Source organism: Ylistrum balloti, unplaced genomic scaffold (genome assembly GCF_031769215.1).
Source record: "Ylistrum balloti isolate Yb309-2 unplaced genomic scaffold, AGI_CSIRO_Ybal_v1 Utg370052, whole genome shotgun sequence".
NCBI lineage: Eukaryota > Metazoa > Mollusca > Bivalvia > Pectinida > Pectinidae > Ylistrum > Ylistrum balloti.
The window spans coordinates 924,178-932,584 of NW_026782104.1; positions in this window are offsets into that span (position 1 = coordinate 924,178).

Below are 8,407 nucleotides of genomic sequence, written 5' to 3' on the forward strand. Positions count from 1 at the left end.
GAATTGTTGAATAACTACTTTAGTTCTGTATGCAGTTTAGCAGAAAATGACATAGATAAAGGTTTACTATTTTTTGAGAAGCGTACCAATTCCGTCTTATCTGAAATTAAAATAGCTCCTAGTGAAGTTGAAGATATCATAAATATACTTGATGTAAATAAAGCGACAGGTCCTGACGGTATTAGTCTTGAAATGCTCAAACTTGTATCTAATGAAGTTTTCTGTACCACTGTCTATTATATTCAATCATTCACTATCTTCCTCTGTGTATCCTGATTTGTGGAAAATTGTCCATGTAATGCCTGTTTTCAAAGCTAATGATCCAAGTGTCACTTCTAATTATAGACCAATTTCACTAATTAGCTGTATACATAAACTGTTTGAACGTGTGGTATATAAGCACATCTATAATTTTTTGATTGAAAATGATCTAATTTACAAATATCAGTCAGTATTCCTACCTAATCATTCCACAACTCATTAACTAATTGAGTTTGGAACAAAGGTCTAATATTTAAACTGGATAATTTTAGTATTTCCGGACCATTTCTTCGATGGTTAACTAGTTATTTGTCTAACAGAAAACATGCTATTTTTATTAAGGATTCAGTATCTTCGTTTAAGACTATTAATGCTGGCGACCCTCAAGGTTCTGTTCTTGGGCCTCTCTTCTTAATATATAAACGATATTCATAATCTCTCCTTTTTATCCAGACTGTTTGTTGATAATACCTCTCTCTCCTATTCATCACAAAACTTAAACTTTATTGAAAACGTAGCTAAATCTGATCTGAGGAAACTTGAAATATTTTCTAAATAATTACTTATGTCTTTCAACCCTAAAAATTGAAGCATTGATTATCTCTAATCGGCAACTGCGTTTCATCTCAACCCTTACCTTTGATAACACTTCAATCAAAATTACTGATCAACATAAACACCTAGGTGTTATTATTTCCAATGATGGTAAATAGAATGTACATATTGAGTATATTTTAAGTAAAGTAACCATGTATATAGCAACTTTCCGTAAACTTAAACTTATTTTAAATAGGAAAAATCTGGAAAAATGATATCTTACTTATATTCGTCCCTTACTCGAATATTCATGTGAGCTATGGGACAACTTGGGTGTAGCAAATTCATTAATTCTGGAAAAAAAATCCAACTTGAAACTGCAAGGATAGTCACAGGGCTGCTCATATACACAAAAATAGAATTCTTATATCAAGAAACTGGTTGGGTTCCACTTTCCAAAAGACGAGAAGCATGAAAACTTGCTCTGTTTTACACTATAGTCAACAATACCGAATTTTCTTATAGACTTATTGCCAATGAATGTAGGGAATGCAGCTCGTTATAGCCTACGAAACAACCATTTACTGAGAGAACAGCCTTTTTGTTTGCAACTGTCGCAACATCCTTTTTTTCCCTTCTACAACAAAACTTTGGAACGATTTAAATATCACTATCAAAAATTCTCCATCTCTTAACTCATTTAAGAATAATGTAAAAAAAAATACTAACCTCTGTAAAACTTTTGTAAGTTATGGGTCCTAGGAAATTAAATATTCTCCATTTTTGACTTAGAAATCGAGCAAGCTCTCTTAATTACAATTTTTGTAGAGCCAATCTCCTAGATAACGCTGAGTGTCGATGTGGGCATCCATGTGAAGTTTAATACTATAGATGCCACCATGTGACTGTTGTTGTTGAACTATATGGTATATATATTGATGGGAGAAGTCGATCATAAGTGGTAAAACTTAGAGACTAATCTTTTTGACATGTCATTTTGTCAATAAAATATGTTAAAACTAAATACCAACAGATCAAAAGAAACTGAATTTTGAATTGCAATGTAAAAAGTCATACAAGGGGAAGTAACCGAGAAACACTGTTAAAAAAGTGCGCAAAAAGTGATTTCGTATGTTCAAATGTAAACAATTTTATAACATTTCATCTTAATTTCTATAAAACAAATATACACACACAGACACACACACACACATATATATGCTTCTGTAATAGATATTTAATTACTGTACAAAGGGCTCATTTCACGCATTTTAAGATACAGCAAACATTAATAGTATGAAGCTCTTTCTCACTCTTTTTAGCTATATCGGCATAACAATTGATCCATGAAATTCTATACTTAGAAAGTTAAAGTGAGCTTTAGTTGAGACAAAATGTTGATTATTTTAAAGCTTCTATCACAAATTTTCCATTTTAATTTTGGGAAAAATGAACAGATTTAGTAACCATTCAACATAAAACATCAATATGAAATTATAAAGAGATGACTTGAAATCACCATGAACACGAAAGCAGAAACAGGCGCCTAGTAAAACATAAACACGAAAGCAGAAACAAGCGCCTAGTAAAATATGAACATGAAAGCAGAGACAGGCGCCTAGTAAAACATGAACATGAAAGCAGAGACAGGCGCCTAGTAAAACATGAACATGAAAGCAGAGACAGGGGCCTAGTAAAACATGAACATGAAAGCAGAAACAGGGGCCTAGTAAAACAATGTTAAGATAACAGAATTTTCAGATTTTTAGGTTATGAGGACAAACCAGATTTATATCACATCATTCAACATTTTAAAGTTTCAATATCTCTAATGTAAATAAAGATTGGACATTGTTGTTTTAAGAGGCTTTGTATCCGGTCAACAAATATGTTAAGAAGAGGAGTGATTCCATCGATATGGTGAACCTGAATGTGACACTGTATGATCCAAATCCTGGTTTCCTAATCACGACATATCCATCAGCCTTGTAGATTAAGAAGGTTGATAGCGGGGATGGTACTTCCTTTCCCAAATCAATTTATCTATAATTCTGCCTTTCCGCACTTCGATAGTTGTGCCAGACAGTCTGTCATTAACTACAGTCACAAGACGTTCGTCTTCCGGTCCTATAGTGCACTGATGACTTCCCCTGATGGTATTGGTGCCGCAAGGTTCGATTCTGTGACGTCACATCTAAAAACATTCTTTCGCGTGGTTACACATTACAGTGCGTGTTGCATACCATGGTAATAATACACTGTCAAAGACGTTCCACAAACGTAACGTTTAAGAGAGAGAATTATGCCGGCAAAATTAATGCCTTTGCAGTGATACCATCATAACTACTGTTTTCTCCAAAAACAAGAAAAATGTCGACATGTCAACAGAATCACAATTCAATAAAAATAGAAACAAAATGAACCAAACCAAAGATCCATTCAGCATCATGAATAAAGATATAGGATAATAATACCAGGTGTTCCGATTAAGTGTCTTATGCTTTATCGAAGACACCTGCCAAGTAAATCTTGGTGAACCCAATGAAGTAGCGTTACATCCCAAAATGAACAAAGAATAAATCAATGGAACCAACAAGTATACTAACGAGCACAAAACATTTCCAACATAAAGAAATAGCATGTTTCCCAATGTGATGATTATGAAGACTTAAAAATACTCCGTTATCTTCATCAATCTGCATCTCTCCAAACCCTGCGTTGTGTGTCACTTGCCGACATCTTGCACGGAAATTGTGATAATGAGAACAAGCTCTAGAACATCAATCCACAGCGGCCTGTTAACACCACAAGTTGTGGATAATTTCATTAGCTCTTTAACAATCAAAAGGCGATATTTTATTGTTTTCTTCGTTATCTTCAATACAGCAAAATTGAATAAATGATGTACATAATCTTTGGGAGCTGAAATGGTATATTGAGTGAAAGAACTGCCGTTAAATTGGACACTTAATTATAGCAAAGATAAACCATTTGGTAAGAACAGCTACATGAAGCCGAAGAAGAAAATAATGATGTAATTATTGAAACTTCCTGCAAATTCAGAGAAATAGACATCATGCTAAATTTCGTTTTACAGTATTTCAAGAAAAGATTTTGAAATGTGTGGTTTCATTTCCTCAGTCACCTCCAAGGTTTATGACCTTAGCATCACTGACGAGTCCTAGAAGCTGTATGATGTCGTTTAATTCGTTATTTCGCGCTACTGTATCTAATATGAATTCATATTTAAAGGTGCTATTCGAATGCAGGTGGTAGACACCGTTGATTGTCCCCGCGGATTGCTGTAATCTGCATGCCATATTTTTACTCATTCGAATAGTGGCACTGTTCAGAATACTCGTTTTTGACGTTCTTCTAAATTATCTGATATAGAAAAAACAAAACTCTGAAATTACGATTAAGGAATTTTATTGAATTATGGGGTCAGTGCACCTCCAGGTCTAGATTGTGACACTTCCTTTGATCACTTTGGATTTTCCTCAGTCCCCTCTTAAGTTTAAGAGTTAGTCGTAGAAGGATGGGACAGCTATATGATGCAGTTTAATTCATTGTTTGGCTCTTTTATATATAAGATCAAAATATTAAATGGAAGTCCAATTAGATATATTGCCCCGATTTCGTTCGGTTGATATATATATATATATATACATATATACTTCGGTAGATTATGTCGTCTACAATTAATTGTTATAGTGTTGTCGTAAGATAAATGAGATCAATAGTAACCTTGTTTAAGCAAGGTCGGAGAGGATTCCAACAACATACTTTTGTTTCGTTCTTACTAAGTATTCGACTGGACTACGGCTGTGGTGTGTAATCGTAGCATTATACAGCTCCACTCTATTTGATTCCAAATCTAATCGAAAATGCTGTACACCTCAGATGCCTCCTCGGTTTCAACACTTTCTCCTGTAGATCGCTAAAGAGCCACAGAGGTACAAAACAAATATCTGTTGTAGTTTTATTGTTTATTTAGCTCTACTGTATCGAATTCGGTATTTTATCGGGAAAATGATCTTCATCATTGTGTCTATTTTGCGAGCATGAATGTATACAATTAGGATTACTATGTATGATGTAAATAGAGTGTTACTATGTATACAATTAGGATTACAATGTATGGTGTAAATAGAGTGTTACTATGTATACAATTAGGATTACAATGTATGGTGTAAATAGAGTGTTACTATGTATACAATTAGGATTACAATGTATGGTGTAAATAGAGTGTTACTATGTATACAATTAGGATTACAATGTATGGTGTAAATAGAGTGTTACTATGTATACAATTAGGATTACAATGTATGGTGTAAATAGAATGTTATGTATACAATTAGGATTACAATGTATGGTGTAAATAGAATGTTATGTATACAATTAGGATTACAATGTATGGTGTAAATAGAATGTTATGTATACAATTAGGATTACAATGTATGGTGTAAATAGAATGTTATGTATACAATTAGGATTACAATATATGGTGTAAATAGAATGTCATGTATACAATTAGGATTACAATGTATGGTGTAAATAGAATGTTACTATGTATACAATTAGGATTACAATATATGGTGTAAATAGAATGTTATGTATACAATTAGGATTACAATATATGGTGTAAATAGAGTGTTACTATGTACACAATTAGGATTACAATGTATGGTGTAAATAGAGTGTTACTATGTATACAATTAGGATTACAATGTATGATGTAAATAGAATGTTATGTATACAATTAGGATTACAATGTATGGTGTAAATAGAGTGTTACTATATATACAATTAGGATTACAATGTATGGTGTAAATAGAATGTTATGTATACAATTAGGATTACTATGTATGGTGTAAATAGAGTGTTACTATTTATACAATTAGGATTACAATGTATGGTGTAAACAGAGTGTTACTATGTATACAATTAGGATTACAATGTATGGTGTAAATAGAGTGTTACTATGTATACAATTAGGATTACAATGTATGGTGTAAATAGAGTGTTACTATGTATACAATTAGGATTACAATGTATGGTGTAAATAGAGTGTTACTATGTATACAATTAGGATTACAATGTATGGTGTAAATAGAATGTTATGTATACAATTAGGATTAAAATGTATGGTGTAAATAGAGTGTTACTATGTATACAATTAGGATTACAATGTATGGTGTAAATAGAATGTCATGTATACAATTAGGATTACAATGTATGGTGTAAATAGAATGTTATATATACAATTAGGATTACAATGTATGGTGTAAATAGAATGTTACTATGTATACAATTAGGATTACAATGTATGGTGTAAATAGAATGTTACTATGTATACAATTAGGATTACAATGTATGGTGTAAATAGAGTGTTACTATGTATACAATTAGGATTACAATGTATGGTGTAAATAGAATGTTATGTATACAATTAGGATTACAATGTATGGTGTAAATAGAGTGTTACTATGTATACAATTAGGATTACAATGTATGGTGTAAATAGAATGTTACTATGTATACAATTAGGATTACAATGTATGGTGTAAATAGATGTATACAATTGTTATATATACAATTAGGATTACAATGTATGGTGTAAATAGAATGTTACTATGTATACAATTAGGATTACAATGTATGGTGTAAACAGAGTGTTACTATGTATACAATTAGGATTACAATGTATGGTGTAAATAGAGTGTTACTATGTATACAATTAGGATTACAATGTATGGTGTAAATAGAATGTTATGTATACAATTAGGATAACAATGTATGGTGTAAATAGAATGTTATGTATACAATTAGGATTACAATGTATGGTGTAAATAGAATGTTATGTATACAATTAGGATTACAATGTATGGTGTAAATAGAATGTTATGTATACAATTAGGATTACAATGTATGATGTAAATAGAATGTTACTATGTATACAATTAGGATTACAATGTATGGTGTAAATAGAGTGTTATGTATACAATTAGGATTACAATGTATGATGTAAATAGAATGTTATGTATACAATTAGGATTACAATGTATGGTGTAAATAGAATGTTATGTATACAATTAGGATTACAATGTATGGTGTAAATAGAATGTTATGTATACAAGTAGGATTACAATGTATGGTGTAAATAGAGTGTTACTATGTATACAATTAGGATTACAATGTTTGGTGTAATTAGAGTGTTACTATGTATACAATTAGGATTACAATGTATGGTGTAAATAGAATGTGTATACAATTAGGATTACAATGTATGGTGTAAATAGAATGTTATGTACACAATTAGGATAACAATGTATGGTGTAAATAGAATATTATGTATACAATTAGGATTACAATGTATGGTGTAAATAGAGTGTTACTATGTATACAATTAGGATTACAATGTATGGTGTAAATAGAGTGTTACTATGTACACAATTAGGATAACAATGTTTGGTGTAAATAGAGTGTTACTATGTATACAATTAGGATAACAATGTTTGGTGTAAATAGAGTGTTACTATGTATACAATTAGGATAACAATGTATGGTGTAAATAGAATGTTATGTATACAATTAGGATTAATAAATACAATGTAAATAGAGTGTTAGCATGAAAGAGAAATATAATAAAACTATAGAATATATAATGTTTCGTAGACAAGAAGAATAATTTTCAAAATGCAATAAAGATTGTTAAGTAGATTTACATGGCTGGTATAGTCGATGAAACAGAAAATGTAAATAAAGTAAGTGTTCTGGACATGATGCTGAATATCACAATGTATGGACGTTAGGGAGGGAAAGAATTGACCATGTCTAACTCCTGACTCCTCTTGCCATCATGATCTCACTTGGTTTTGTTCTTACAAAATATTAAAAACGTTCTGAAAACCTACTCGAATTTTTCTTAATGCAAGGGGCATAACTCTGGTAAGATAGGTAGACCACATACAAATATAAATAAGGCTTGTGTCTACCTATTAAAAACTACAACTTAATTTTCATCTCATAGTCCCCATCAGTCCCTGAGAATATGAGTATAACCCGAGAGATTCTTGAAAAGTTCTTTAATCAGGGTCAATAATTCTAAAAATTGAAAAGATGACTACCATAACTGAAAATTGAACTATTGAACTAGAATAAATATTTCTTGTCGAATGGAATTGTCATTTTCTTTTAAATATTCCCTTGTTATTACAAAGTAGTTTGAGAAAACATAATTCGGAAGATGTCACTTACTGCCTGAATTCGTTATAAGTTCCCATATTTACTAAATAAATTTTCGTTAGATAATCCAAAATACATTTTATGCAAGTTTTGTGTGTTTGATAAAATGCAATTCATACACCATTGGCAGTGTTTTAAATAATCGTATGAGGACAATTTCGTAAAATCGTAAATTTCCTGAATTTATTTAACTTATTATGTTTTAAAATACGCAGTTCTACTCGAAAGTTTCGCATGAGATATTCTTGATAGCATATTCAAAAGTATCATATCTGTACAGGCATAAAGGACACTACTATTGGAACATTAGTTGCGATTGCTAGATGGAAAGGATCGTCGCTTTTTCTGAAACGAAGGTTAC